Genomic DNA, 24,219 nt, shown 5'->3' on the forward strand with positions numbered 1-24,219 from the left:
AAAAGGTCATTTGCAGAGTTTTCTTGCTGCCTATGCCTAGATGCATTTAAATATTTTAAAAATTGTTTTCTGATTTGCGGATTTTGAGAGCGCAGCCATCAAAGTCGACTTGCTGAAATAAAAGACACGAACGCAACGTTAGCCAATGTTGGAGCTCTCAGCGAACGCATTTGGTATAAAGCGTTACAATAACGTACATCAATGTAGGCTAGCAATGGTGTGTAGGAGAGCAAGTTGTTTGTAAACAGGAATAGGAAACCGTTTCGAATGCTGTTTAATAGATAAATACCACCCTTAAAAAAATGCAACAAATGCCTCGAGTCCCCATGAAATGCGAGCAAATAAAAATAAAATAAAAGTTATTGGAGTTGGGTATTTTTAAAAACCCATGCAACAGTAACTGCCTGTTTTAATGGCAGGTAAAGTTAGTGTGAATGGCGCAGTGTGTTTTGAATATGATCTGCACGGCCGCCACAATTGTGAGATCCTGCACACTGTGGAACACAAGTGTCAACCTCCTTGGGCCAATTTCTTTACCCTTTCTCCAATTTGCTTCCTCTTAGTTTATTGGAAAGAATGTTGCAATCTTGTCTTCATCACCATCACCCTTCCCCCCTTCCAGCCTCCCCCCCTCCCCCCCCCCCCACCTCCGCCTCTGTCCAAACCTATCGTTGGCATGATGGACATCAGGACTTCTCGGCGAACCGATGTGAGCGAAAGTTTATCATTTTTTCAACTTTAATAAATGGAAATCCAGAGCAATATTAGTTGTTTGCAATTCTAGCACAACGATTCGCAACATCGCGATGAAAGAAACCCCAAGAATCTTAGACAGCAGAAGATTTTTGACATTTCACTGACTTGCCTCAAACGGACAGCGATGTAGAAGATCAATGTTGTTGGCCAGTTTGGATTTTATTCATTGCGTAATTACTTTTCTTTTTTCTTTTTAAAAAATGATATTTTCTCCATGGTGTATTGATTTGCCTCAGAATGTACGATTCAACATTATTTAGCAGAAGGCGAGTGCATCGCAAATGGCCTGTTCCAGGGAAAATACTTTCAGACCTATATTTGATTTAGACACTGTTTGCTAGAAAATATAATACAGGTACTGTATGGAATGCCGAAATCATAGCACACTCAGTGCATTTTCCTCTTTGGAACTAAACAGGGTGATTTTATTTCTCTTGAGGCGCGTTCTTGCAACCTGGGAGCGGGTGAGTGCGGTTTTCACTGTCGGTTGTGCAAACATATATCCCCATTATTGTTGCCAATATTTATAGATACAATATTGGTAACACACATAACGCACAGTGAAAAAAAAACTTAAAAGGCTTATCTCCGTCTCGGTGCAACATCGAGTCAAGATTTCTCTAAAAAAAACCGAAAAGCTTTGTTTTTTGTTGTTGATCTTAATAGTGGGGATAAATACTGCACAGACAGTAACAAGTGCAGCGTATGACTTAACGTTGTCGACAGACATTAACTGAACCTGCTTGGTTTTGGGATAATGGTATTGCCTTTTTGTGAATTCTTCATTCCGGTCCGGCTTGCTTAGTACAGCGAGTTGCTCATATTTTGGAAAATAACACACATCTTTGTTAAAATGTCCCACTGTCAGAGAGCGTCCTAGAATCAATTCAATTCAATTAAACAGGATTATCGACATGTAGATGCGGTCCGAAAGATATGAGCGTGTTTAGTTTTTTTTGTGTTTTGCTTTTAAAGCACGTTTGTTAAGCATCGCGTTGTAACTTAAGTTAACCCGAGTGGAGTTGATACTGTTTCGTTCTTGGTGACTTTACAATTTCTCCTTGTTTACCTACAGAAACCAATCCGAGGGCCTATGAGCTCTCGAGACCTGTGCAATTCACTAACTGCAGAAGCACGTTCAGTCTGTGGAACATCGTTGCTATTTTTAACCTGCAGCTGGAAACTGCCATCAATTTGTAACATTTATTCCAATGTTAGAATGACAGCACATAATAGCACGGAGTTACCAGATGACGCACTTTACACACACACAAAAAAAGGGGAATTAGCATAAGCAAGCTGCATTTTTTTTTATCCGCGTTGCAATTCCTGCTACTGCAACTGCAGAGACAACCGTGGAAGGAAAAAGGAAGACTGTTTAATTATTAGCTCGGCTCTCTTCGTCCCAAATGAGTGCTGTGTCATCAAGAGGTTTCTATCTGAGTGAAACATTCTTGGAACTTCGGCGGAGTCAGTGCAGCCGGCCGCCGTACATGCGCAGTGCGCCTACTGGAAATGCAGCCAACAGTGCGACACGTGCTGGTGAATATTTATTTTATAATCGCCATCCCCTGACCTTCCAGCACTGACACCGAGCAGGACAAATCAGTTCCCCGTCACTTACGGCAGCTTCTAACACATGCTAATGGAATCCAACAATAATTACATCTGTATAAATTATATTACTATAAATGTCCCCGCATACATATTTATACTTGTAATACATACACAGCCAGAATTAAAATGTTAAATTACTTTGCTGGTTCCTTGATAGACTTATTGAATCGGCATCATTTATCTCAATTCAACCCTTCAACTTTTTAAATTATCTTTTTTCTCTGTTGGTTTTGCCTGATACTGTCAATATCAGTTTAATATCAATTCCCATAAAACTAAATTGATCAAATCCATTAACCCCGCGATTTAAAGTTTTTTTTTTCTTCACGAGGGCATAACTATTCATTTCAAATCAGCACTTTTTCCTTTTTTGTCAGTGAAAATGCACTTGGACCTTATCAGGGTTGCATTGAAATCGATCACACGTGCGAACTATCGAGGAACGGATCACATCTTTAAAACAGAATTGACTTGGATGGATCGTTGTTCTCCAGATAGATGAAGGCTGCTGTCATTAAGGGGCAAACAAGATGGCAATGCATACCCTAAATTTTGTCTCTGTGTGAGTGTTTATATCATACACATTAGTATGTGTTATTTACATTTCGTGATATCCATATTACACAAAATTGGCGTTTCAGTGAAGTAAGATTGCTCATCACATATCAATACAATAAATGGATCTTGCAGCTTGTTCAATTTGACAACGTACAAGGACCAGTTAAAGATTAACTTAGATTCGCTTTTATATTAATTATTTAGAAAATTGAATACTTCTTGACCATTTAAGTCCCCTGTCCACTTATTGCTGCTGCTTATAGACTATATACAGTACACTTTTCGTCTGTTAAAAAAAGACAGTGTTTTTCATCCTTGAATTCTATCACAAAATGTAGAAGCCACAACAATCTATATTGGTATAGGTATAGATAAAGATACTCATAGCGTAGCAGCTCCAAGAAGTAATAAGCACCTGTCATAAAAATTAACACGGCATAAGTAACAAGAGTGCTTATTTTTTTGATTGGTTTCATTCTCGTTTAATCTACCTTAGGTTCTGAATAGAACGCATTCAAAGAACAAATCCGTATATATTGAACAACTGGCTTGTAGCAAATTATTGCGCACCTCTTCCCGGTATTCATTAACTGTATTTACAAAACACTATTTTAGTATGTACAGGTCGGATGGGAAAGTTTGGTTTTGTTGTGGTTTCAAAGATGCAATTTATTTAACCGCTCGGACTGAGTACTCGCTCTGTATGATCATCGCTATATTAATAGGTTTTGTGTATGTACATACTGTGTAATCAAGAAAAATCAACACTTTTGTTGTTGGTTTCATGTTGAATTTTCCACCGGTTTGCCTGAACAGTATTTCGAATCTGGTTAAGGTGATGTTACATCATATGCTTTATTTCATGCAATGTTGATTATACCTTTAATTTTAGTAGTTAATGTCATTCGAAAGCACTAAATATGCAACATACAAACCATTTTATGCTTTACCCTAGCATTAAAAAATCTTTAAGCTGATAATTTTGGTTATATCGATGTAATATATAACTAACACCCTTGTCATTGAAGCCCGTTGACTCCCAGAAAATGCTCAAAACATGAAAACTGTTGATACTGCTTGGCGTGATTTAATCATTTTGATGGTAAAGGATTTTTATTCAAATCGCAAATGCTAAACTTATTTTCTTTCCTGATTGAACGATTTCTGAAAGCTTTATTGAAAACACCGCAATGTTTTCAGTTTTTGCGTATCAATTTGAACTTGGTGCTTAAAAGTATTGAGATTTCGGCTATGTTTCTTTTGTAAGGCCGGGGACAATCGATAGATAACACTGTGATGTGATGTATGGACAGTGTACACAAGTTCAGCCAACATTGTTAAAACTAATACATGCTTTCTAATAGACACAGCTTATGTGCTTCCAAATAAACCTGTTGGACTATAACCTGGTATTGTGTGATTTTTTTTAACAATGTCCACCCCAGTCCAACACCGGCACCTCCAAATCATACGTGCTTGATAACTCATGTTCTCATTTTCAAAGGCAGAAAGAAACGCTTTGCAGAATTGTACATGTTTGACAACAAGTATGAGACCTGTCAACAAGCTGGTACGTATTTTGTTTTCTCTCCCTCTGTCCGTATGCGTGCGTTTTCCCCATCTCTCTCAGTGTAATCATTTGATGGATTATTTCCTCTGCAGAGTCCAAAAGTACAATGGTAGCAACTAAAACAAAACCGCTGCACCATTTTAGAGTCTACCATGCAGCACTTAATGGAGGACCAGTAAAAGCGAATTAAAGATTGCAATCCCCGAGGAAGGTTTAATGTGACTTTTGTTTTCTCTGACAAACCGTCAAACTCAACATAGAGAAATGGTAGTGTGCGCTTCTGCTTAATTTCCCACCACATCATTTCAAAAGTATTGCATTTATATTTTTATTTGTATATTGCACTTGCACATTGTTTGCTGCGTGTTGCACATACATTTTGAAGAAAATTGCAGCATGCATATCCCATTTTACGATCAGCTATAATACACAATTTTATCGCGCGCAACTTTCCAAAAGTATCTCGTTATGTTAAAGAAGCGCCCCCTTCTTTCTGCGGGGTGCAATAGTCTTCCCGAAAGAGAAATCAAACAAAAAATACCCCACACTCTTATACCCTGGTCTTGTTGCTACGACAGATTCGTGTCAAAGTAACTTTGAGGTGAAATTTTAGCAAGAATGTACGTGACGTCTGAAACAGCTTTGAATAAAATCCCCTGATTATTATGATGATAGCTATCACAGAACTTCAAAGCACTTATGTAAAGAAAACACAAAAAAATTATGAAAATGCCAATGTGTTTTTTAATGACATGTTACGTATGAAACCTAAAAAAATTAGAGACGAGTGGAAGGGTGAGTTTGGCATGTTAAGAATTAGTGCAGTTGTGTAGAGTCATAATACACTGCAATCTGCTGTGTTTTTTTAAAAGTAGACTATCAGGCGATGTAACATGAAGGTTTTGTGCCCACAGGCTCGGAGTATGTCACGTTGATCCTGCCTGCTGTTGCTGGTTGTAATTTTGTTATCTTGCTGTGTGTTTATCCACAGTCGTTGGTGCTGCTCTCTGGCACTGATTCCGGGTGAGAGGTTACTCCCAATAACTCCCTCTCGACGTGCGCCTTTCTTCAATCCCCCTCTACATCTTCTCATTGCTTTTCCTCTCTCGATTCTGAAGAAAACTTTACCGACGAAGAGCCTATGTGTTTCAGTCGCGTTTACCAATTTTGGCAAATGTGGACGGGACGCAGAAGAGATTGAAGACTCGATTTACAAAAAAAAATAAAGCGCAATAACGATTAAGAAGATTTATCTTTTTTTTAAAAAAGTATTTTTTTTTAGTAAAGGTTTATATAAGAAAACCCATCTCCTGGGTTTGTGTGGTTGTGTGTATATTGCTGAGTACAATCCCTAGGAAACTTCTCCACCTTCTCTACCTGCAGCGGGAGCCCCGATCCGCCGCGCGTTACAATTGCGCCCTTTCCTCCGCCCCAATTTCCGCACGAGTTCAATGCGGCGCAAATTCACGTTTTTTAAACAAACTGCTCTGTGCGTGGGAAACGAACCATACGCGCCCTCCGCCTGCGCCGACTCTCGAGCTCGAGTTTCCTCTTCGATTGAAATCCGGGCGGTCGGAAATTAGGGCGCGCCATCCTTTGTGGTATGTTTGACAATTCGTTGGGTGTTTTTTTTTTCGCTGACATTTTTAACTGGACTCAATTTTCGCCTGGGTATAGGTGCACCTTTTCTGCGCCGATGCAGTGGCCGAAGTTGCAGCGTTACTGCAGAGAGAGGGAGGTCCTTATCCAACTGGGAAGTTCTTTGGAGTCGAACGAGGTGAGTTGCCTTCCAAGAAAACCATTGCATTAGGAGTGATAAACATCACAGCCACGTGAAGCCATGTAGATGGTGGCTTAGATTATTCACCTGTACCCAAATATCTTCACACATTCTGGATAAGGTGGGACTCGAACATAGACATACCTGGCTCAAAGGTAGCGATGCTTATCACTGCTTCACGCCAGCCCCTTGGACAGTGGCTTATTACAACTCAGGCGAAGCTGGATACTCAGAGAGAGTGTAAGTTGTTGATGGGATTGAGGTCTAAAGTGAGAGGAGGCTTATACTCCATATGGATAAGTTAGACCCATTACCTGGTTATGCACTGAAAGTTTAACATAATTATGTGGCGTTCCAAGGTGCTTTATACCATTATTGCAGATTTCTTTTGTTATGTTTTGCACTAGGTTACAGTCCAACAGGTTTAATTGGAGGCACTAGCTTTTGGAGTGCTGCTCCTTCATCAGGTGGTTGTGTTTCTCACAGGTTATTTATTTCCCTACCAATTTGGATATACATATTTAATTTTTTAGTGGATCTTGCGAGCTGAGTGTGGTTTCTCCTTAAGCATTTTGATTGTTCTTTTCCAACTTCTTTACCTTCCACTGACTTCACTTCTACCTCTAAACACCTTCCATCTTGTTTTGCTCTTCACTTTCTTCCCCATCTGTCCATGCCTGTTGTTTACTCTGGGACTGAGTGGTGAGCATCCTCATCCTTCCAAGGATCACCAAGAAGCAGCAAGCACTGATGTCAGAGCAATAAATTTGGGGGTAATTGCAATCAATTTGAGGAGCATTTAGATCGGTGTTAATGGGCATTGATATGAATATGAGGTAGTGGACTCAGATTGCCATCTGATTGGATGTACATGCCATGCAGTGCTGCATCATTTTTGCAGGGCATGGACATTGTGTTATTTACTCTTTGGACTGGGATTTCTACTCTGATTATGAATGATATTAAAGATGAAAAGTTGCTTTTTTTTGTCTCTGTCATAACTCAGAATTTGGAAAGTGTTTTAATATTAAAATCTTTATTATGTAGTCGGTATCATATTACAGATCTTAATTTAATGCTGAGAAAATCACAAAATTGGAAAGCTCAGACATCTAAGAGTCTAACACTAACCATGTAGTATAATTCAAGCCAACCAATTTCAATGTTGATTTTGTTTTGACAGCAGACACTTTCACAACAATTACACTGGCTGCACTCTAATTGCAAGTGGTAAAAATGAACCCAAGAAACAATTCTAAAATTTAAATTTTTTATTAATTGTTTTTAACTTTGTAATATTTGCAAAATGGTTTCTGCTGTGTCATTCCTAGTAAGCATTCAAACATTTCACTAGCAACCAAATTAGTGCCAATGCCCTTTTCCTTTCCCTACAACCCTACGAGTATTTTCTGACAAAATATATTCTGAAAGTTACTGTTTCCACCAGAATTACAGGTAGCACATTCTAGATCAGAACAGCTGTATTAAAAAAATCTATTCATTTTACTCCTGGTTCTTTTACCAGCTGTTTTAATTCTGTATTATCTGTTGACTATTCCTCCTGTCAGTGGAAACAATTTCTCCACATCAATGATCAGAATATTAATTTTTTGGATTTTATGTTTAAATCCTGTAGGGCAGAATGGATAGTGGTCAATACAGATATCAATTATGGTGAAGCTTTTAGTGTTTATGGTGCTATTCAAATAACTAAGAAAATAAATTGCATTTTTGTAGTATCTGTCATAATTTTGTGCTGTTCCAAAGTTCTTTCCAACCAATGAAATACATTTGAAGTATTATGACTGTTGTAAAGTTATATGATAGTAGTCTGAAATTTTTAAAAATGCAGAAAGGTTCAAAATATAGAAACACAGAAAATAGGAGTTGCAGTAGGCCATTCAGCCCTTCAAGCCTGCTGTGAATATGATCATGCCTCATTTCTCCAACTCAGTTCCCTGTTTCCGTTTTCTCCCCATACCCTTTAATCCTGAAGAATTATTTCTGATTACCTTTTGAAAACTTTCAATGTTTTGACCTCAATTGCTTCCTGTGGCAGCGAAATCCATACGCTCACCACTGTCTGGGTGAGAAAATCGCTCTTCATCTTTGTCCTAAAAGATGCACCTTGTGTCTAAAAACTGTGACCCCTGGGATCTGGTCTCCTCTGTCATTGGGAAAATCCTTCCTGCATTTACCTTCTCCAGTCCTGTTCAAATGTTTCAGGTTTCTATGAGTGCTCCCTCAAACTCAAGTGAATCTACATCTTCTAAGTTGCACCGTTGCACAAGTTTATGCAATATTTGCTTGAAATATGCCCAGTAGCATACATATAACCTTTCATGCATGTGTAGAATCAGTCCATGAAAAATTTCATTAAATTGAGCGACATTTTGTTTCAGTCTGTCCAGTTCAGTTCAAAAGTTTTCTGTTATTTTATATTATTATCTTTTAATTATTTGCCTTTTACATATTTTTTTCCCAGATGTATGTCACATAACAAAATGCCATCAGTTTGTATCCTTGCACTTTAAAATTATGAAGCAAAACATATTTTACCTAATCTCTGTGAGAAAAGGACTTTTAAAATATAAAATCAGTTATATATGGTGCAGGTTAGTAGCTGTGGTTGGTTGAAAATAAATCACTTGTGCTATAGTTTTTGTGAATTATATGGTCAAAATTACATGCAGTTTGGTTTATCTTAGCATTTATCTGGGATGTCTCTTCTGTGCTTTTTCCAAGGTTTTGAAATCTGTCATTATAAGAGCGTATATGAAAATAAATAGTTTTTTCTGCTCTGAAAAACGAACATGAAGTGTTCAATATGAGTTGGAGAGAAGAGGGATTTTGTCAAGTGTACTTGTAATTGTTCAGTTTATTGATATTTGAAAGCATAGTTTTGGTTCGTGGAAACATGAAAATCAAATAGCACAGATAATTCTTTTTGACCCACAAAAACATTGAAAGAAGGAGATGCTTGTGAACCTAATGCTTGTGGTCAGCTTTATGTATGATATAATATTTTATTGCACAGCTGGCAACCTTGTGTCTGGTATTAGCAAGATGCTGTGCTTCAAAGAACTACAGAAGTATATTTAAAACTACATTTATTTTAATTATTATGTTTGCTGCATTCTGGAACACTGAAAGTGATTGTTTGTGTGCTTTTAGCCTATGAAAGTACTTTTTACTCAACACATAAGACAAATTTGATTATCTCCAATATATTTCAGCATCCTATCTTGACTTATTATCGCACAATAGGCAATCAGTCAAAATGTTTCATTCAGCTAATGCTATTAAAATCAGCAAAGTGTGGCATTACTTTAATTTTGATTATGGTATCCTATGTTTGACATTTATTCTGTAGAAGTTAACAAAATATGCACTTTGTTATGTTCTCACCAGTGTACATTGTAGGGGTGGAGACGAAAAGAATAAGACAAAACTAAAGGGAGTAGAATTGGAGACAGTAGAAATGGAGCAAAACATATTCATATTAATGATAATACCCATTAAATTAAAAGCATGGGTCTGGCTTAATATGTTTTAATATTGAATTCAACACCATGAATCATAATAAGAAAATTACAAGTCTCACTCTGGGTTGTTAAACAACTGATTCTTCTACAAGATCTGGGCTACAGATAAAAAAAACAAAGGCAGATTATTTCCAATTTTAAACTTTTAGATGATGTAAATTGTCCTACACGCAAATGTTTCAGCACTCTGGTTTAATGTGTATGTGCTGCACATTTTTTGCATTATAAATTTTAAATAAATATACAAAATAAACCCCTGTCTGTTGCTGTGGAGGAGCATAAGTGAAATTATTGACAATCATTTGCTTGAGAAATGATGGTGAATTTGTTCATAAATTAGTGCTACGCTGCACCTTGACCAATAGAAATTACAACCTGACAATTAGTACCCACCTCCACCCAATGAGAAATATTACCATAGTTGAGTAGGGCATTGCATGGGATTAATGAATATTACTGAGAAAACGTAGAGGATACATGAAATAAAAAAACTGAAGGAACTGTGGATGCTGTAAATCAGAAACAAAATCAGAGATTGTTGGAAAAGCTCAGCAGATCAGGCAGCATCTGTGGAGAGAAATCAGAGTTAACGTTTTGGGTTGTGCGACTCTTCCTCCATCTTCATCACATTTGTTCTGAGGATATATGGATTTGTTTCTGGCTCAGCTTATTCTTGCCTTGCAAGTCCTTGATTGCTGCTACTGGCCAACTAAATCCTCCTCAGCATTACGAATTTGGGCTAAATTCCGCTGAAACAGGACATCAAGCATCATTAGTTGGACTTGCTTTTGCACTCCCCAGCACAAAACATTTTGGACATCTGAGCATAACATGGGAAACTGAACACTTGGGACCTGAATGCGGATGACCAAGCATGTATCTTCCTAATTAGTCAGATTGAAGGATTAGGAAACAAACAACATAACACTTGGAATAAAGTGTAAATTAGAGTGGTGCAAGTCAGTATAAAATCAGCCAAGGATATAGAAATGGAGAGGGAAAGAAGGATTGGAAGAAGAAAGAAAAAGAAAGGAATATTGAAATTTCTTTAAATATGAAATTTTCAGAAATTTCAACAGCGATTACTATCTTAAAAACTAAGTTTGCACTTATAAAGTTAATTTTCAGTGCCAGGCATGTTGCTAAAAGGGCACTTATGCTTTTCGTAACAAAACATAACTTTCTTTGGTGTTTTGCCAAATCAACTGTGCAAATGCAACTTGACACTCAAAGGTAAGGCTGACAGTAAAATGTCATTTTTACTGAGCTGTTGTTGAAGTAATGCAACAGCAACTTCAGATATTGGCATGTAACTGCATATCTGCCTTACCAGAGAGGCTATCTATATATAAGTAACAGCAGGCACCATTAGCTTCACCATTAATTTTACAGCAACATCTGATGAATAATATTATTCATACAAGATTAGAAAAGTACGCTTACTTTTTTTTCTACATTAGACAGCCCTTGTTCTATCCACTGCTTTTGAGAAGCAAAACAGGCAGAAATGCTAATCATGTAGCCATAACAATTAGAAATCTGCTGAATGCCTTCTTGAAGTCCAGCAAAAAAATCTTTTTTTTTTACGATGACCAGAGTCCTGTATGCGTTAGAGAGAATAAAACTTCTAAACTCATTCCCAGCTTTCTCAATTTATTTGAATGTTCAGTAGTTTGACCAGACCCCATTATCTGAAACGTCATATCAATACCCTTTAGTTATTTCAAAGCTTAAATGTTTGAGCAAGTCTAAAGCTAAGTATGAAGTTTACCTTAATAGTTAAATACAGCATCAGGAGTATACGAACCTAGGAATATAAGTAGGCTATTCAGCCCCTCGAGCCTGTCCTACCGTTCAATGAGATCATGGCTGAACTGGGGCTTCACTCCATACACCTGCCAGTGGTCCATTTTCCTTAATAACTTTAACTTAACAAGAATATATCCATCTCAGATTGAAAATTAACAACTGACCCTGCATCCACCTATATTTGTGGAAGAGAAGTCAAAATATCTCCTAACCATTGTGTATAAAAGTGCTTCCTAACATCTCTCCTGAATGGTCTGGCCCTAATTCTCAGACTGTCCCTCTAGTTCTAGAATCTCCACACAGTGGAAATAGCTTTTCTACCCTGTCTTTTTCTTGTTCATATCTTGAAGACTTCAATCAGGTCACCATTAACCTTCTAAATTCAGAGAAAAATGGTTGGATATGTATAATCCTGTCTCATAAGTTAGCAAAAGCGAGAGGGCTTCTCCAGTCTCTAGTCTTCTGATCCCTACTCCCCATCCTTTTAACCCTTCCCCTCACATCTTTCAGGTGCCCAGAATAGGGAACTATTGTCAAAGTGGGATGGAGCTGATTTTAGTATGATATACTTTACATCATGGTTCTACCAAAAAGTTATATTATGCATAATATACTAACAGCCCCATTACTTTGAACCTATTTACATGCAATATTTTCAGCTTGAGCATCGCAAGTGAAACAAACAACAGTTCTATGTACAAGTACCAGTATCTTGACCTGACAGTGCCAAACTGGTGCATAACTCCTGTTTTCATTTCCAAGCTCAACAATGGCCAAATCTTCTACTAAGTTCACACCAACCAGCTCAAATTGCTATAATGTGCTATTTATTTCTATGCAAGTGGGCTTTGTTAACAGAAAAATTACATTTATGTGGTGATTAATGTTTTATTATTTTAAATGTAAATCAACCAGTGTGGATCATATAATAGGAGAACAAGTACTGCTGGAGTTTGGAGATGGAAAGAGAGTATATTGGAAAATATCTAGCAGATGAGTTGGCATCCATGGAGAGAAAATCGGAATCGATACTTAAGGTCCACACTTATTACTGATCTCTGCTTCTCTCTGTAGTCTTGCTGCTTAAGCGTTTCCAGCATTTCCAATTTCTGTTGGAGAATAATGACCCTAATTCCAGCTCAATAAAAAGCAATCAGAATTAATTAAAAGCAAAATACTGTGGATGCTAGAAATATGACTGAAATAAAAGCAGGAAGTGCTGAAGAAACTCATCAGGTCTGGCAGCATCTTTGGAGAGAGAAGCAGAGTTACGTCTGAAGCAGAATCATGTCAGTTTCAAAGCGTTAACTCTGTTTCTGTCTGCACTGATGCTGCCAGACCTGCTGAGTTTCTCCAGCACTTTCTGCTTTCACAAAAGCAATTAGACTTCTTATGTGCCTCTCATTCCCTTCAGCAAGAAACTCAGCAGCAGCTGCTGACATTTGGTTTGGCACAGCATCAAAATGCATTTCAAGAAAAAAAGTTAAGGGATGAAGAAAACATACAACTTGCTGTGTGGGAAATTAAAATTAACATCAAAGCAATACATTGATAATTTGTGTGTGTGTGTCTCTCGGTCACAATCACCATTGACAAAGGATTGATGTCAGGAGAGAATGTAGAAACATAGAACCCTCAGAAGAACACATTCAGAACCAGAAGCAGAGCATCCTGTGGAAGAGGTAAATTGAATCTCTGTTAGAGGAGTCAATTGTTAAGGACCCTGTGGTCCTCACAGTGCCAACGACGCATGTTCAATTCCAACCTCGGGCAACTGTCTATGTGGAGTTTGCACAGCCTCCTCGTGGCTGGGTGGGTTTCCTCTGGGTGCTCCGGTTTCCTCCCACAGTCCAAATATGTGCAGGTCAGGTGAGTTGCCATGCTAAATTTCCCATAGTGTTAGGTGCATTAGTCAGAGGGAAATGGGTCTGGGTGGGTTACTCTTCGGAGGGTCAGTGTGGACTGGTTGGGTCGAAGGGCCTGTTTCCACACTGTAGGGAATCTAATCTAATCTAAAATCTCCATGCTGTCCATCTGCTGATTGAGTTCTCATTCTAGCTGAGGATTCCAAGATGTACATTGGGTTTCACTGGTGATGTAATCACCTTCACTGGAAAATCCACATCGTTTTTGTCAAAGACTCAACGTCTCAAAGCCAGAGATATGAAGTCTTATCTGTAGTCTTCTGATCAGGGTGTGCCACTGTGGGCCGCAGTACAAGCTGTAGTAAGAATTATCTGGGATGTGAAACACGGTGCTCGATCTGACACCCAGACAGACAAAGGAGCCTGCCTCATGGTCCTGATGAGATAGAGCTGAATGAGTTGTTCACAAGGCCCAATGATATGGTGGAACTCCATATTACAATTAATAGTAATATTGGAGTGGGTTGAGAAGAACCTGCCCTGAATTCAGAACCCAGATGCCATCAAGGAGGAGTGTTAGGAAAGTTTGGGAATCACAGGCCTCATTCTGCTTCATTTTTATTTCCCATTTCTATCTTGACCAAATGATTCCATCAATTCCCACAGCTTCCTATACCAGTTGCCACCCAGGTGGATAGTGCTGTTAAGAAGGCAAATGCTGTGTTAGGTTTTATTGGTAGAGGGACTGAGGTCTGGAGCCATAATGTCATACTGCAACTGTACAAAACGCTAGTGTGGTCTCACTTGAAATATTGTGTTCAGTTCTGGTCGCCCCATTACAAGAAGGTTGTGGAAGCATTCGAAAAGGTGCAAAGGAGATTTACCGGCATGTTGCCTGGTCTGGAGGGAAGGTCTTATGAGGAAAGGCTGAGAGACATGGGTCTGTTCTCATTGGAAAGAAGAAGGCTAAGAAGTCATGACTTGGAGATGCCGGTGTTAGACTGGGGTGCACAAAGTTAAAAATCACACAACACCAGGTTATAGTCCAACAGGTTTAATTGGAAGCACACTAGCTTTCGGAGCGACACTTGACAACCACCTGATGAAAGAGTGGTGCTCTGAAAGCTAGTGTGCTTCCAATTAAACCGGAAAGCTAAGAAGGGATTTGATCGAGACATACAAGATGATCAGAGGATTAGATAGGGTAGACAGTGAAAGTCTTTTTCCTTGGATGATGACATCAGCTTGTACGAAGGGGGCATGGTGACAAATTGAGGGGTGATAGATTTAAACAGATATCAGAGGCAGGTTCTTTACTCAGAGAGTGGTAAGGGTGTGGAATGCCCTGCCTGCCAATGTAGTTAACTCAGCCACATTAGGGAGATTTAAACAATCTTTGGATAAGCACATGGATGATGATGGGATAGTGAAGGGGGATGGACTTAGATTAGTTCACAGGTCGGCACAACATTGAGGGCCGAAGGGCCTGTTCTGTGCTATATTGTTCTGTGTGCTATGTTCTATACTTTGCTGGCAATCTTAAGTAACTGTCAATGGGCTTCAACAACTGACCCATTCTTCTTGTGTCTTGGCTTGCACACTTCCCTATCTAATCTTGTTTCCAAATTACTGATGGACTGTCCTGCATTAAAACGTAACTGATTTTTTCAATAGCTGTGTCGATAGCCTTAGGCTTCCACAGCTTTCTCCTGTAAAATGACTGCAGTAGTTTTTAAAATTTGTTAATGGGTGTGGGTATCGCTGGCTACGCCAGCATTTATTGCCCATCCCTGATTGTGTTGGAGAAGGTGGCAGTTGGCATGCTTCTTGAGCTGGATAAAGAGTGGGGCTGGAAAAAGCACAGCAGTTGAAGCAGCATCAGAGGAGGACAGGAGTCAACATTTCAGGTCAGAACCCCAAAGCTCAACTGTCCTCCTCCTTTGATGCTGCATGACCTGCTGTATTTTTCCCAGCTCCACTCTTTGTCCACACTGACTCTCCAGCATCTGCAGTTCTTGCTATCTCCCTGAGCTGCACTCCTTGGGATGCATGGACACCCACAGTGCTGTTTAAAGAGACTTCTGGGGCTGACCCAGTGACGGTGAAGGAATGGCGATATATCCTCAAGTCAGCATGGTGTTTGGCTTGGAGAGGAATTTTTAAGTGATGGTGTTCCGATCTGCTCCTTTGCCTGATTCTTGTATCTGATTTTCCATGGAGGGAGAGGTTCTGGGTTTAGAAGATGCTGTTGAAGGAGAAACTTCTTCACCCAGAGAGTGGTGGGTGTGTGGAATACTCTGTCCCAGAAGGCAGTGGAGGCCCAGTCTCTGGATTCGTTTAAGAAAGAGTTGGATAGAGCTCTCAAGGATAGTGGAATCAAGGGCTATGGAGATAAGGCAGGAACAGGATACTGATTGAGGATGATCAGCCATGATCATAATGAATGGTGGTGCAGGCTCGAAGGGCTGAATGGCCTACTCCTGCACCTATTGTCTATTGTCTATTGCTGAGTAACTGCAGTGAATCTGGTAGATGGCACGCACTGCTCTCACTGTGCATTAGCGGTGGAGTGAGTGAATGTTGAAGGTGGTAGATGAGTTACCAGTCAAGAAGGCTGCTCTGTCCTTTTTTGGTGTCTGGCTTCTGGAATGTTTTTGGAGCTGCACACATCCAGGCAAGTGGAGACTATTCCATTCCATTCCTGACTTGTGGGTTTTACATATTCAACAAGTTATATTGAATGGTAAAGACAATGTTGTTCAAAATCCAGCTTACTTTGACTGCAGTCACCTGACTAAACTTTTAGAGAAAAGTCAATTTATTCACCATTCCTGTTGCATGTCACTCTTAATGTATGTTGTGCTATAGCTGCCAATATGTAACATTTCTACTGTAGTTACCCACTCTTTATACGAAAACCATACTATTCCATTTCATTATTGGCACTTTCAGACTCAGCACTGACCCTAATGGGTCACTTTATCAATGGCTTTCCTGAAAATGCGCAATGGTGTACGTTTGGTTGCCCTGATCTGTCAGATTTCTCTCAGCTGAGTGAGCAAAGCAATGCCTCTTCATCCCACTAATCTTTGTTTTAGCTATTCTCAAACACAGGAAATTCAACTAAGCATGATGGGAATTCAAAGCAGTTTGATATATGTTTTTAATCATTATACATGTACTATGGCAAAAAGAATTAGGACATTTTTGTCATAAAATTTACCTCGGTAATGCCACGTTTAAAAAAAAGGCTGACTTGCTTCTCACCATTTGCAATGCAACACTTGAACCGACCCACTAACCTGACCGTTTCATCTCAGAGGCAGGGACATGACCACTGCACCATTAGGATTTCAGGCAATGAAGTGAAATGTCAAACAGTATTTAAGGGGTGAGTTGGCACCAAGTCTGCCATCTTGGACTTTGCTCTACCTTAAACACTCCTCGATTCCTAGCTGACTATGCATTCAGTTGAACTAAGGCTCCTTACCTCACTTTCTTGATTTGAAGGGGTCAGCATTCATATGTCAGGTGAGATGCATTTGATTTTCTTTTGCTTCTGCAGAAGTGAGTAGAAACACTGTGTTCTCTGTTATTGGTAAAATTCTTGGATTTAATGTGAGTGGTAGTGAACTTTGACAAGAAGATCAGATGAGTTGCAAGACATTAGGGAATGGTAATCTAATTGAAAGAAATAGGATCCTGAGGGGACTTGACAGGGCAGAGGTCAAAAAGATGTTTGCCCTTTTGCGAGAAAAATATGGGATCTCTCACTTATGGTAACGATCTTGAGAGATTTCTTCTCTCAGAATGTTAAGAGTCTGCTTTCAGTATTGTGACTGTAATTGCATTTCTTCTTGTTTTTCAGCATCACTTGGAGATGGAGTTGAGGGGGAAGTGAGAGGAGGGCTTTCAGTAGAGAAGCTTAACGACCCTCAAAGCAACGATCTTTGGAGTAGTTAGTGTACTTCATCTCAGCCAGGAGTGGTATCAGATGCAGCCTTATTTCACAAGTAATTTGGTGGATGACTGGTACCACCTTCTACAACAGGGACTGCTGCCGCACAGCAGAGTGAAGATGGTGCTCCCAATGAGAATTTTAAAAAATTCGATGCCAGTGATCCGTCCCAATCAGACAGGTGACATTCCTAATATTTCCCTGTGTATCACTACATCTGGATGCTGAGAGAGGCCTGTTAAAGCAGAAAAGCGAAAGTTATTTTCTTCACTCTTACTGGGGAAAGGAGAATATGTAACTAACTGGCTTTTCCTGGCCAACGTGATTCCCAATGTCACTTCACTCTGCAGGGTTCACATATTAATGAAGATATACATTACAATGGCAAGGACTACCACTTCACAAAGGTTACCCTGCCCAGAGAACATCGTCACTGCTGAAAATGTGTTGCTGGAAAAGCGCAGCAGGTCAAGCAGCATCCAAGGAGCAGGAGAATCGACGTTTCGGGCATAAGCCCTTCTTCAGGAATGAGGAAAGTGTGTCCAGCAGGCTAAGATAAAAGGTAGGGAGGAGGGACTTGGGGGAGGGACATTGGAAATGCGATAGGTTTTCAACGCCCCTCCCCCAAGTCCCTCCTCCTTACCTTTTACCTTAGCCTGCTGGACATACTTTCCTCATTCCTGAAGAAGGGCTTATCCCCGAAACGTCGATTCTCCTGCTCCTTGGATGCTGCCTGACCTGCTGCGCTTTTCCAGCAACACATTTTCGGCTCTGATCTCCAACATCTGCAGTCCTCACTTTCTCCTTAGAGAACATCGTCTGTCAAAGTCTGCTATCCTGGACGTATATTTTGTTCCACCTATAACATATGTCCAATAATTAATCATTTATCTGTCTTTATCTCTCTTTGGTTTTCTCCAGGTGTTCTGGTTTCCTCTCACTGTCCAAAGATGGGCAGGTTAGGTGGTTTGGCCATGGGAGAAGGAGGTTATTGGGTAGGGGATGTGGGTCTGGGTGGGATACTCGTCAGAGGGTGAATTCGGACCGAATGGCTTGCTTTCACACTGTAGGGATTCTGTGACTCCATGAGTGTGTGTGCATGTATTTAGTGTTTCTAAAGAGTTCTAGTGTGTTAAGTCACAAAGTAGTGGGTTAAAGTTCTCCTGTCTATGTCAATGATAAAGTTCAGTGTGTTACATGAAATAGTTATTTTCCATTAATGAAGAAACCTGGCGTGAATTGTTTTTGTGCTAAGTAACAATGAGCTCTTGGCAATTGGTCATTTTGGTGGTGTTATTGGAATCTTATACATTTTATCACAGCTTGGGGAATACTGGGACATGATTGCAAGCAGGCCCTTCCCACTTAGGTCATGATGTGGAGGTGCCGATGTTTGACTGGGATGGACAAGGTCAGAACATAGAACATAGAACATAGAAAAATACAGCACAGTACAGGCCCTTCGGCCCTCGATGTTGCGCCGATCCAAGCCCACCTAACCTACACTAGCCCACTATCCTCCATATGCCTATCCAATGCCCGTTTAAATGTCCATAAAGAGGGAGAGTCCACCACTGCTACTGGCAGGGCATTCCATGAACTCACAACTCGCTGAGTAAAGAATCTACCCCTAACATCTGTCCTATACCTACCACCCCTTAATTTAAAGCTATGCCCCCTCATAATAGCTGACTCCATACGTGGAAAAAGGTTCTCATGGTCAACCCTATCTAAACCCCTAATCATCTTGTACACCTCTATCAAGTCACCCCTAAACCTTCTTTTCTCCAATGAAAACAGCCCCAAGTGCCTCAGCCTTTCCTCATATGATCTTCCTACCATACCAGGCAACATCCTGGTAAACCTCCTCTGCACCCGTTCCAGTGCCTCCACATCCTTCCTCTAGTATGGCGACCAAAACTGCACACAATACTCCAGATGCGGCCGCACCAGAGTCTTATACAACTGCAACATGACCTCAGGACTCCGGAACTCAATTCCTCTACCAATAAAAGCCAGTACGCCATATGCTTTCTTCACCGCACTATTTACCTGGGTGGCAACTAGTAGAGATCTGTGTACATGGACACCAAGATCCCTCTTCTCATCCACACTACCAAGTATCCGACCATTAGCCCAGTACCCCATCTTTTTGTTACTCATACCAAAATGAGTCACATGACACCAGGTTATTGTCCAATAGATCTATTTGAAACCACAAGCTTTGGAGTGCTGCTTCTTCGTCATGCTGAAAAGCTCTAGGAAGATGTAAACCTGCATTTAAACACTTACCAGGAGATAGTAGCTGATGTTGTGTGCCCTGTCTTCCCCATTGACAATCCAGTGCTACGAGAGAGTCGTTTGATTTCCTGTCCATTCTGCAATTCTGAAGGAGCCAACATCGGAAGAGCCAACATGGAGCTCAGTCATAATGCAGAAAAAGGAGCTCAATGATGGTGAGTGCCACACATCAGAAGATTTGGGGCCTAAATACAGGCATACTAGAGTAGATTTTGTTCAATGATTCCTCACAGTGTACAAATAATAATTCCCCCAGAAATGAACATAACTGAAGAGGAAAAGTCTACCAAAACTGCAGAAGAAATTTGCTGTAGTGATCTCACTAAGGGCAACAGAATGGTTCCACAGATGGAAAATGTTCATGTCACAATTGAGTCAAATCAGGAAAATGATTCCTAAAATTACCTCAGAATAATTTGCATCAACTCCCTGCAATAATTGAAATGTACTGATCCTGTTATATGTATAACTTCAATGTAGTAAGAATTTTATGCAGTTTAGTGCCACATGTAACCTCCAGCTTTTGCAGAGGAAGTGCTTGAGTGGGAAACAAAGCAAGGAATATATGACTCTTCTGGATATCAATATGGATAGATTGATCAAAGGAGTTAGAGTGATCATTTACCCATTTTCCAAAATGCCTGCTGTGTCCAGGAGGCAATGTTCATTCTTTCAATGGAAAATCTTTGATGATTTCTGTAAACGTTGTGGAGAATCGATGATATCTGAACACAACATTTCATGTCAGAAGCATTATGGGTAATTGTACTGTACAACCTGGAATTGCTATCCAGTGGAGTGCGAAACTTATTTATCTTCCATCATTTCAAGCACCAGCCACTTAAGCCAGAGATACCAAACATTTGGAAGTTATTAGCAAGAAGAACACTGACAAAAGGCAAGACTGAATTCTTAATTAATTTATGGAAGACTTTAACTATGAAACATTGGGGTCTTGTGAGTTGAACCAAAATTGAGAAAGATTTTTGCTATGCAGGTTTAGGTGGTGAAGAAAAAGAGCACTCCATGGAGGAAGCTGCACTGATATTCCTCAGTTTGACTATATCACAGCTGATAACACTTTGAATAGTATCAATGTTTTGATCGAACCTGGGATGAAATTCTTTAGGGTAGTGGGTACTTTGACGATTGCAATTTTCCTGATGCAGTGTTTCAAGGAGGCTATCTCAAGAATATCATTAATATTCTAAGAAGGATGTGGAAGCTTTAGAGAGGGTGCAGGGGAGATTTACCAGGATGCTGCTTGAACTGAAGAAAGGTTGAGGGATCAGGGCTTTTCTTATTGGAGTGAAGAAGGATGAGAGGTGACTTGATAGAGGTGTACAAGACGATGAGAGGCATAGATACAGTGGATAGTCAGAAAAGTTTTTCCCAGAGCAGAAATGGCTATCACAAGGAGGTATAAATTTTAAGGTGATTGGAGGAAGGTTTAGGGGAGATGTCAGAGGAAGGTTCTTTACACAGAGTGTGGTGGATGTATGGAATGCACTGCCAGCGGTGGTGGTAGAGTCAAATACATTAGGGACATTTAAGTGGCTCTTGGGTAGGCACATGGATGATAGTAATATGAAAGGTATGTAGGTTAATTTGATCTTAGAGTATGATAAAAGGTCGGCACAACATTGAGGGCAAACTGTGCTGTACTGTTCTACATTTTATGTTCGATTCAATATTATGTGCTGTCCTCAGGTAAAGACATTGGAGTCAAAAATGATGCCGTATGTGGCAAATATCAATGAAGCATCTGCTTGTAATTCAGTTTTGAAGATAAGACCTTCAAAAATAACTGATTTGCAAAAGGTAATGTTTGTTGTAATCCAATCCTTCAAAAACAACCTGGACAAGTTTGCAAGTTTTAATGAGAAAGCCAATACTGTTATTCTACAGAGAATGTTAAGCTACATTCCTGATGAAGGGGTTATGTCTGAACTATTATCTCTCCTGCTCCTCGGATGCTGTCTGACCTGCTGTGCTTTTTCAGTGTCAAACTTCGACTCTGATCTCCAGCATCTGTAGTCCTCACTTTCTTCTTATCATTTTGTCCAGTCCAACATGTGCATCTTTGACTGTATCTAAAATGAATTACTGAAGGACAGTAATATAGTTGAGGGTGTGATGCTGGAAAAGCACAGCAGGTCAGGCAGCAGTAGTTTGGCGCACCAGCCTCTACACCACTGAAACCAGGTGCTAACTCGTAGACACTTCCTCCTACTGCCCCTGGACCACGACCTTACCTCCCATCACCAGCCCATCATCTCCCAGACTATCCACAACCGCATCACCTCTGGAGATCTCCCATCCATCATCTCCAACCTCATTGTCTGTCAACTCTGCACCACCCAATTTGACCTCCTATTAAGACTCTGATCTCCAGCATCTGCAGTCCTCATTTTCTCTTTTTTGAACAGCTACGTAGGCCTCAGACAAATCAGATATGCAACCTATTATATTATAATTTGATATACTTTGCATCAATGTCAAACAATTTAAGATTTTTTTTGAGTGAAACATTTTTGTTTCTGTCAGACACCACATGTGTTTCAAGAAGGATGCATCTAAGTAAACTGGAGTTTCATTATTTTGGACTTTTTTGTTGGAATTAAATGAACCAACACAACAGTTTTCTCGATGTAACTTTGAAGGTTCATTATAATTAATGAATGAGCTTGAGGTAGGCATTATGTATGAAGGGTAAGAATGAAAAAACTTTTCACCAATTTATATTTAGAAGATTTACTTTGCTGGATGGAGCTGTAAGAACTAATATCTCACTTATAGTAAGCTCACTTTTAATTATTTACTGGTTAATCTCATTTGCTCATGTTCTGGAATTTGATCCTCTCTACATTATATCCCATCCACCCACAGTACTAAACTTGAATATATACTTTATTTGATTCAAGTATTGACCCTTTTTAGGTTCTGAAATGCTTCTTTGAATACTTTGCTAATTTAAATGTAATCAAATCAGGATATTGTTTCCTGTTTATCTGAAATAGTGTTAGAATATACCAAAATAATAATGTAATTGGATAACGCAAAAGTAAACAAGGAACAAAATATTGCTCCAAAGGATTGTGATTCAAATCTTTGAATAGAAACTGCCTTATAACAGAATCAGCTCTATTTGAATAAATTTGTCCTGCCATAAGTTCATGCAGTTTATATAGATTTTTCTGTAATTATAATCTTGTTATGTCACAAATAGATGATGACAAAATGTATTTGGTGAAAATATTTAAAATGTTGAGCCTGAAAAATTATATCTCGACTGATTCTTTGTTGACATCACATTAATCAGTCAAAGCCAAAATCTCAGATTATTAAGGGAAATATTTCCCAGCAAAAGTGTTGAAATTGGTATGCAGCTGTGGCAAGTTATTTGGAGTATAACAGGGAAATGTTGCTACAGAGGACCTTAGACCATATCTGGATTACTGTGAACACTCTTAGTTTCACCATTAAAACAAGGTTATCGTTGCAACTGAAGCAGTGCAGAGAACGATTTGAAGAAGAACAATGTACAGATATGAAGAGAGAGCATGGGAGTGTGGCAAAACACAAGTAGCTCTTTAGGAGGGCTGGCACTGACACAATGGGTCAAATGACTTTCTTCATGATTGTAATGATGCTACGGTAGATAAGCATGAGGCTGGAAGAACACAGCAAGCCAGGCAGCCTCAGGAGGTGGAGAAGTCGATGTTTCAGGTGTAACCATTCTTCAGGACTTGGGGTGGGTATAGGGGGGAGCTGCAGATAAAGGGGATGGGGCTGGGGGGGGAGGGGGAAGGATGGTGAGGTAGGGATAGGTGGACACAGGTCGAGGGTACAACCTGATTGGTCAATGAGAGAAATTAATCTGATTTGTGGCTGGCAGGAAGAAAATGACTGCAGATGCTGGAGATTAGAGTCAAGATTAGAGTGGTGCTGGAAAAGCACAGCAGGTCAGGCAGCATCCAAGGAGCAAGAACATTGACATTTCGGACTTTGTGGGTCAGTCAGAGGAATGGAAAGGAGAGGCAGGGTCTGGGAAGGGAGTCGGGTGATGGGAAGAAAGGTTGTTTGAAATTGGAGAACTCAACTTTGAATACTCCGGGTGGTAGGCTGCCCAAGCAGAATGATGCTATGGTCAGACTGATTCCTGGAAAGTAGGGGTTCTTTGATGGAAAACATTCGTGCAAGTTGTATCTATATCTTTTGGAAGTTAGGAGAAAAAGAGTTATGTAAGGAACCAGAATTATGTAAGGAACCAGAGTTCAAATCCTGCCATGGTGGAATAAAAATCTGGGATTAAAAGTCTAATGATGACAAGGATGTCAGTTTTCAGGGGGAAAATATAGCATCTAGTTGACTACTGTCCTTTTGGAAAAGAAACTGCCGCCCTTACCTCATCTGGCCTACGTGTAACTAGACCCACAGGAAATGTGGTTGACTCTGAA

At 39.8% G+C, this 24,219-nt stretch overlaps 1 long non-coding RNA gene across 4 annotated transcripts in view; it reads left to right on the forward strand.

Moving 5' to 3' along the window:
• Window positions 1–5,437: 5,437 nt before the first annotated feature.
• LOC140478712 (uncharacterized) overlaps window positions 5,438–24,219 on the forward strand; it is a 34,019-nt gene continuing 15,237 nt past the window's right edge. Inside the window, exons 1-4 of one of the 4 annotated variants that reach the window (XR_011960857.1) lie at window positions 5,438–5,524; window positions 6,179–6,278; window positions 17,369–17,639; window positions 19,803–23,507. This is a non-coding gene — a long non-coding RNA (uncharacterized lncRNA). Of the gene's footprint in view, window positions 5,525–5,794; window positions 6,279–17,368; window positions 17,640–19,802; window positions 23,508–24,219 lie in introns of those variants that run through there. The other 3 variants (XR_011960856.1, XR_011960858.1, XR_011960855.1) reach the window with 3 other exon arrangements.

Source organism: Chiloscyllium punctatum, chromosome 6 (assembly GCF_047496795.1).
Source record: "Chiloscyllium punctatum isolate Juve2018m chromosome 6, sChiPun1.3, whole genome shotgun sequence".
NCBI classification, from domain to species: domain Eukaryota; kingdom Metazoa; phylum Chordata; class Chondrichthyes; order Orectolobiformes; family Hemiscylliidae; genus Chiloscyllium; species Chiloscyllium punctatum.